Raw genomic sequence first — 9,162 nt, 5'->3', positions numbered from 1 at the left:
TTAAAATGATGAGATTCTAATTTTAATATTGGGTTAGAAAATAAGGTAGACTTTTTACATATAGGGATATGTAAAAATGGGATAATGGGATAAAGGCCAATAGTCGATTTAAACAAAAAAATTTAAATGCATTATTTATAGTGATTTTTGATAAAAACCACTGTAATTTTTTGAATTATGGAGAAAGAAAGTTTTATATTAGTTATTGATGCAACTATTAATTTTGGGAAAATATTAATAGTATAGTTCACTTTACCAAGGTGGTGTAGAAATGAAATAGTGGTAATTGGCTTTAAATGATATAAAAAAAGACCCACAAAAGATTGCTATTGATTTCAAAAAAGACACTTTGGAAGGCTCTACATATTTTAATATGTTATATTGCTTTTACTCTTTCTGCAATTATGCATGTAGTTGTTTTCAGAGCCAGCGTTAAAACTTTACTTCTCATATTCAACATTTTTAGAAAATTAAAATAGTAGATCTTAATTTTAGAAAATTTAGAACATACGGAGAAACATAAAAAATATTAAAACTACCTGTAAAATGTGTTTTGATAGATGGAGATAATAGCTGTTAACATATTCGTATATTTCCTACCAATATATTTTGCTAACTACTCTTATGAATAATTCATATATAAAATATGTGTTTTGTATGTGTGTAGATATGTATATTTGTGTGTATATACATAATTATACATACGTTATATATAATTTGGATCATAGTACACATATATCCTGCTCATGTTAACGTTTTACACATCTTTTTAAGTGACTGCATTATCTAGTGTAAGACAATTTATAACTAGACTTATAGGTTAATTCTGAGATTTTTCTATGTACAAATTGAGGTCTGTATTCTTCAATATTCATATTTCTGCATATTTCTCATTATTTCATTAAGATACTTGCTATGAGGGAAATTTGGGAGCCTAGTAGCACAAACTTTTTGCATAATACATAATACCACATTGTATTTTGAAGGTTGCAGTAAATTTTGCTGAATGATAACAAAAGATCTGTCTTCTTCTGTCTTACATTATTAAAAAAGTATACAATGATTTAAAATGTGACAACTATCAAATGGCCTTTAGGGAAGATGATTCAGGTGAATCCCAAGTTGGCCAGTCCTGACATAACACGAGCAGCTGAAATAGCTCTAGCGGAAGCCATCTTCAGACTCTCAATGTGAGAAGAATAAACCCTGAGTATCTTAGGCCATTTTTAGTGAGCTCCTCCATTTCTTGCCTTTGGTCTTTTTATTTCTTATGCAATTTGAATTATTTGTAACTCTTACAAAGATGCTTAGTAGGGGCAAATTCTTTTCATTATTCAGTGTGAAATAATAAACCTTATTTGGTATGAAGTCTATTGAATCGTATCAACTTTCCTGGTAGAGAAAACAACTTGGTTGGAAGGTAAGCATAATTTTTCAATGGAAAAGTAAATGTTCTCCAGTATCTTCTAAACCATTTAAAAGTATTTTTCAAAATAAGAAGTTTCAGAAGTGTTTTGGTTAGATATGTAGACTCCTAAAGCTAGCTGCTTTTTAGATAACTTTTCTCTCTTGAGATTTTAAACTCGAGGGTAATACTGAGCGAGAGATGATGAATGATCAATATAAGAATAGAAAGATGGGAAGGGAAGGGAAGGGAAGGGAAGGAGGGAGGGAGAGAGAGAGAGAGAGAGGAGAGAAAGGAGAGAGAGAGTGAGAGAGACTGAAATTAAAGGACCGTGATTACAGTGTTTCTGAAAATGTTATTGAAAAATAGTGTCTAGTAGTTTTCCCATTTTCTATCATATGTCGATCTTTAACTACTGCTATAAACAATTTTTCCAAGCCACATTTCTCTTCTTATGGGAGGAAAATCCTCCCTTATCTTGGCCCATCAACATGTGTTAAGCCCAATAAATCCTTAATGCCAACAAGTTACAATTGTACTGAGATCTGAAATTTTCAAATTTAAAAGGAGAGACATCCCCTGCTCTTGATGCTGTTGAAGTGTGCTTCATTATAAATAATTGCTTGTGCTAATTTCTAGCTATCACAAGACAGTGATGTAATTCACCTGGAAAATGCAAAGAACTGGATAACTGAGGGACAAGGTGAGCTAAAAAGAAAATAAACAATTCACAAATTTGTGCATCAGCACATTTTCCATATTTGGATAAAATACATTGATTGTGCAAAATATTTCAGGATTGGTAAATTCTTTCTCCGAGCAATAGTGCCTTCCATCTATTTTAGTTTTATTAATAGCACTAATTCCTGTGAACTTCATGAAAATTCTTACACTTTCCTCCTGTGATCTAGTCCGATTTCCATATGGATTTAAAATACCTCTGTTGTCTCAAATCTCCCCTCTGGTGTTATTGTGTGTATCTTTCACAAAAGGTAACAAAAATATAACTGGGTTTAAATCTTATTAGTATCGATTCCTCTGAAATTATATTTTCTACTCTTGTAACTAAAGAGTAAATTCCCTATTTCTGTATTTACCTGTTTCTGAGTTCCCTATTACCTGTTACCTGTTCCCTATTTCTGAGTTTACCTGTATTTCCCCAAAATATCTTAGCTTCATGAAAACAATAGTTAGGTCAATCGTATTCCCACTGTGTCCCCTGTGTCACCTGAAAATTAATCATTCAGTATTTTCTGAATCTATTTATGTGTTAATTAATTTGGAAATTGACAGCTCTTAATGAGAATTCCAAGAATCATATAAATATTTTAATAGCCACTGATAGTTCTCTCATGAATCATACTCTAATTTCAATCCCTAAAGTTATCTGTCATTCAAGTTATTTATTACATTTTTGGAGCTATTTCATGTAGGTGCATCTATAGATGTATGAATATGACATGTACCTACTTATTTTGCATAAGTGGGCACACAATATTCATCTTACAATATATAAAACATTTAATTTTAAAGGGCTTTATAAGTGTTCATCATATGAATGAACTATAATTTCTGTAAATAAGTTGCCTCATTAATGTATATGTAAGTAGTTTTGAGCTGTTGCTACTATATATGATTTCGCAGTGAACGCTTTTATATATGTATTTTTACTTAATTAAACAAATAGCTACAAAGGTTGAAAGTGCATTTTAAATTTTGGGAAGTATTACTTAGCTTGGGCTCATTCTAGAAAGATTGTGTAACATTTTATGTTTTCATTGCATTGTCTGAGACTGTTGTTTTCACAGCATTCTTTCTAATGTGATCTCTATTTTACTTAGTAATGTTTGTATTTTATTAACCATAGATACAAACAAACTCTTGATCCCTAATCCCCAAACCTGCCCCTCAGAGTCATTCCTGTCTTGGTGAATGGCAACATCAATTGTACCAGGGTCTCTGTGTGGCAGTGTTGAGACAGAATTTCTAGTCTTTGCTCTTAAAGAATTTCAACTGATTGGATGAGGCCCACCCACACTAGGGAGGGTAGTCGCTCTACATAAAGTCTACTGATTTAAATGTTGATCCCAATTTAAAAAAACAAAATCAAAAACAAAAACAAAAACAAACAAAAAAATCCCCTCACTTTTTACCAAACAGTTAAACAACATGGCCTCGCCAAGTCAACACCTAAAATTCACCACCATGGCAAAAAATAGAGATCTGACCAGCATAACAGAAAGATCTACCAATAAGATCTAATAGATGTGTATATATATATAGATGACTTTATACCAAACTACAGAATACCTATACTTTTCAGAAATGCACACGTGGTACTCTTACCATGATAGACCATATCCTAGGTCATAAAAACAAAGCAAACAAACATAAACATTATTGTTAACATCATATTTAATAGGAAAAGATAAACTACTTTCTTACTATAATCAAGGATATAGTAAGATATAAGTAAGGATATCTTCATTAACCATTCCTATTTAACGTTGCACCGGAAATCCTAACTGGTGGAATAAGGCAAGAAAATGAACTAAAAAATATAAAGATTGGAAAGAAAGTAATAAAGCAATGCCTATGTACTGATGACAGGATCGTCTGCATGGGGAATCCCAGGAATCGACTTCTTAGAACTCGTAATTGAGTTCAGCAGGGTTGCACAATACAAGATCACCAGAGAGAAATACAAACTATATAGACTTGGAGGAAATATTTTAAAATGCTCATGTGACAGAGGACTGATATCTAGAATTTATAGAGGACTTCCAAAACTTAACAGTAAAAAGCAAACAATCCAATTAGAAAACAAGAAATGGCATGAACAGGCATTTTTCTGAAGAGGTTAGACAGATGGCACCATAACATTCAACACCACAACTGCTGGGGAAATGAAATTAGATGCACAATTATATGGCACTACACATTTATTAGAATGACTAAAATTTTAAAAAATACAGTGAGAACACCAAATGTGGGTGAGGAAGCAGAGAAACTGCTTCCTTGCTTGCTGATGGGTAGTTATCAAAAGAAATGGGAATTTATGTTTGCACAAAAGATGTTCACAAAAGTTTAAAGCAGCTTCGCTTGCAATAGGTGAAAACTCGAAGGAAGCCAGATGTCCTGTGACAGGTGAGTGAGCAAAAGACTGTGGTGCATACACCCTGGAGAGTACTATTCAAACATAAAAAAGGATTGATAAATTCAACAATCTGGATGAAACTCCAGGAAATTCTGCTAAGTGAAAAAACATCAATTATCAAATGTTGCGTCCTACACGAATGCATTTATGTAAGAAATTATAGACGTATATAAGAGATTCTTGGTTGCCAGAGATTAGGGGGAGGGTGGAAGTGGGGTGGAAGGGTACAGTAATAAAAGGGGAGCATGAGGACTAGTCATGTATTTGAACTTCCACATGGCAATGTAAATATTAATAATGCATGGTATTGATTTCTGTCCTTTTCAACTTTATATAAATGAAAATGGTATAATGTAGCCTTCATTTTTAATTTTGCTAAACATGTGTGCTATATCCATGCATTTATTTGCATGGTATTAAATTAGATCATTTGAATACTGTGGATGCACAATTAATATATCTGAAGTTTGTTGCTAAATCTTTCGATATTATAAATAATGTTTTAATTAAAAAATCTGGATTTTATCCATGCAGAGGTCAAGAACTCACAAAGTGTCAAAAATTATATTTATGGGGTTATAGCTGATTTTACACTATGTCCATGACTGTTTAAGCCCAAGAACATTTAATATAAACCCTATATCTACTATTATAATCCTTGAGCATATCAAACTTTTTTACTAAATTTGATGCTGAGAGATTACGGGTCAATGAAAATTCGAATCCAGTGTCAGAGGTTCAAATTAAATTTAGCTAGACATCCTCTTCAACCCCAGAACCGTTATCCGATACTTCCTCAATATAGGATTCACATTCAGTAGTATCCTCAGGTCTATAAAGGTCCAGAAACAAAGCAAAACTAAATAAAACAAATTTACCAAAATATTTATATCTTCCTTTATGCAGCATCTAAGAGAGCAAACTCTTCTACATCTAATAACCTCTTCTCCAAAGTAAAATTAAAGTCCCAAACTAGTTTTTATAAAATGTCTATGATAATTTAGTAGCTGTGCCTTGTTAAATATATTTTAGAAATAATGTTGAATCAGATAAATCAGCGTTTAATATGCCGTCATAACATACAAATCCAAACACTCAGTTGCTTAACATCTACTGGGTTATGTACCAATTGGAAAAATTCCCCACTGGGTGTGAATTTCCTTATCGAATGATGAATCAGGCTGATCCACCATTTACAGATGTGACAGCCAGGGTCAGAGAGCACTGGAAGGTTGTACACAGGATTTTAAATACTTCAGCCCTGAAGCAACACACAGCACTACTGTCACAGTCAGGTGGCCTTACCTAAATTCACAGGCGCTGAGAAATGTCTTTCCAGGCACCTATGATGGAGAGAAGAGTTGGCTATTGTGAAGGCAGTAACAATCTCAACCATTTTCTGGTCATCAACTTTTTAGCTAACCACCCCTCTCCCCACCGACTACACACAGCCAGAACACGTGGTCATGCCTTCTTCAAGGAAGACGTTCTAGAACTTCAATCCATCGTGTCCAGATTGTAGTTTACATTCGCTGGGTCACCTGCTGTAGCCTCCCTTTAAATCTGAATATATCACTCTCAGCGTGCATATCTAGGAATTAAAAAGATATGCCCCTTAGGCACACACACACGCAGACACTCGGACATCATAAGTGAGACAGATAACCAACTAAATTTTCCCTTCGAACAGAAGAAATAAAGAAAGCACAGAAGTTGCTTGCAGAGAGACAATTTGAATATCACAGGGCAGAGAATTTGAAGGTTTTCTCCCCTGAGAGTGGTTGGCCCTGATTCTGAGTTGCCACGGAAGTTTCTTGGTATCATTCTCCTCTCTCCTTTCTGGGAGTTTATTTCCCTCTGGAAGGTTCTTTATCCCCTTCGGTATTTTCCTTGGCCCAGTATTTTGTGGATGCTGGTGAGTGTGCATGAGTTTCTGAGAGTACGTTTTTGTTTTCATTCTTGAATGGAGTGAACTTGACATTTCATAGGTAAACATACATTTCTAGCAAATGAATAGAATTCTTATCTACTGAGCTCTAGTAAATTCCATGTACCAGTAAATAAATCGAAAGTCATTTATAGATAAAGTTATTTCTTTGTTTGGTCATTCCTTCCCCTCTACCCGCATATCTTAGTATTGGCTGTTTTGTAATTATATTGAGCAAAAATGGAAGAAGATATATCTTTAATCTGATCCTTAGTAGTTTTGTCTACCATGGAGGTTCTGATGAACACCACATTATTAATCTGGTGTTTTGTTCAATTTCAATCAAATAAAATGTTTTACTGGTTTTTTATCACTCCAAATATTTTAAAATTCCATCTATAGTTTTTTGAGGCCAAGAACAGTCGGTGTCTGCTCTTTGCATGACTCTGAAATTCCAGTTTATGTCTTATACACTATGCATTTCGTAAATCATTCTAAGTTAGTTCTGACAGTAGCTATGCCATTGGGACAGTACCAATCAATAGTTACCAGGGATATAATAAAAAGCTGTTTGTCACTCTGCAGATGATTAGAATAGGTGAAACTAAATGTCCTTTAGACTAATTAATGTTTGCTAATATATTTGGATATTTTTGCAATGACAAATTCAGACATTTTGTTTTCTGATCAAGTATAAAATTTAAAATTTCAAATTTTAAATAATTAATTCGAAATTAAAAATGGCATTTGAAGAATTAACCCAGAGATGGAAGCAACTCTACTATTTTGACTATTACTCAGTTCCTATTTTTGTAATTATTAGTGTTCGAATTGCCAAGTAGACAGGCTTACATGTGCTGATGGTGTGGCTTTGCTTTTATGTACTGATTAGATGCTGCTTAATTAATGATTGTCTAGCTAAGGCATCCTAAAATACTTCACACATTGATCATTTTTCTTGTATATCTTGCAAGCAACAGGCATTGATTTCAGCGAACTGCATATCAGTTTACTATAGAAAAAGATTTAAATATGAATATATGCAAGTGATTCTTCTGTGTATATTTAGTTTTTTAAATATTCAAAATTCTTTGCCCATGTTGTCGGTTACTTGGGCCCTACTGATGTTGCCCTCAGTGGGGTGGGGGTTGGGAGTTGGAGGGCAATGCTTTCCTGTTACCTTTTCTCATTCACAGAAACTAAACTAATGGGCTACTTTAACACTTCTCACTTGATTATGCTATAAAAGAAGGTTGATAAGGAAACTCGGGATCTTTAATTGTTTTTGATATTAGTGAACTGAAACATAATCAGTGAAACCAAGATACTTTTCTGTTCCCCAAAATATATTAAAACTCAAATTGTGGTGGTATATTCATCAATATCAGTCGATTCGATAACTCAAATCTCTATACTTCAAACAGAAACCAAGCTATCAAAAGGCATTTCTTATGTGTATTTGACTTTCTGATTTTTAAAACCAATTTACCAGTAATAACATTGCCAATTACCATTATTTTTCAACTTAAGATTTTTAGGAGATAAATTATATAAATAATATGAACATTTAAGTAATTCTCGGAAAAAAAAATATTTTTCAAAAGGACTTGAGGATAATTAACTGAGTAATAATCAGCTTGATTTTCCCTCATATTTAGCAAAGGGAAGTAAAAATAGTGCTCTGGGTTTCTTCAGCTCAACCTCCCCGTGCCAGTCACTCACTGGAATGGAAAAGAGACCAGGTATATGCTGTTGCTGCTTTAAGATCCTTGTCACTAAATGACCTCTGTCAACAAGCTGGATGGAGATTCACAAAGCTGTTTATTTGGCAAAGACAGTTTTTGTAGCAGCAGATCTCTGAATAAGATCTTGGTCAATGTAGTTTAATTGCCTGTATTTAAAGTATTAGTGATTGGCTTTACTGACATGTGCTCAAATCTCCCCCGGCAGAGAACACGCTGAATCCAGAGAGATTATTGGTTCCAAATAACACAACTGAACAAAGTTTGAGCAATACTGACAAGTGAAACTGGCAATTATAACTATGAAATTTGGCCTTATGCATTTTTTAATAGTTCGGCATAAAAATAAATTGAGATGCCTTTGGGAGAGAGAATTGTATAGATCAGGGAATATTATATGTTAGAGTTTAGACTTCTGATAATTGCATAAAGAGAAACAATTTTTAATTTCGTGGATAATTTAATAAATTCTCTAATTTTATTACAGACTTCAGGGATGTTATGGACTGAATTAGGTTCCTACCCAAATTCCTGTGTTGACGCCCTAGCTCCAAGTTCCTTTGAATGTGACTGGTGTTGGAGATAGGGTCTTTAAAGAGGTAGTGAAGGTGAAGTAAGGTCGTAAGGGTGGGACCCTAATCCGATGCGACTGGGGTCCTTCCTTGTAAGAGAATGGGCAAGCACAGAAGAACGGCCAGGCCAGGACATTGCAAGAGGGCAGACGTGAGCCTGCCAAAGAGACGTGTGTTAATGTTAGATTTCATTGTTATCATTATTACAAGGAAGAGAATTACAATAAAGACACCCAAATTAGACATGTTTTATATTTTGCTTCTCTTACCGGAGTGAATTCAAAGATGGATGGCACAGATACAAAATATTAATAGAATTGATTTTTTTTAAAGGTTTATATTTGATAGGCAGCGAAATA

The sequence above is a fragment of the Pteropus vampyrus genome, unplaced genomic scaffold, assembly GCF_000151845.1.
Source record: "Pteropus vampyrus isolate Shadow unplaced genomic scaffold, Pvam_2.0 Scaffold94, whole genome shotgun sequence".
NCBI classification, from domain to species: Eukaryota; Metazoa; Chordata; class Mammalia; order Chiroptera; family Pteropodidae; genus Pteropus; species Pteropus vampyrus.
Note: the sequence above shows the minus strand (reverse complement) of the source record.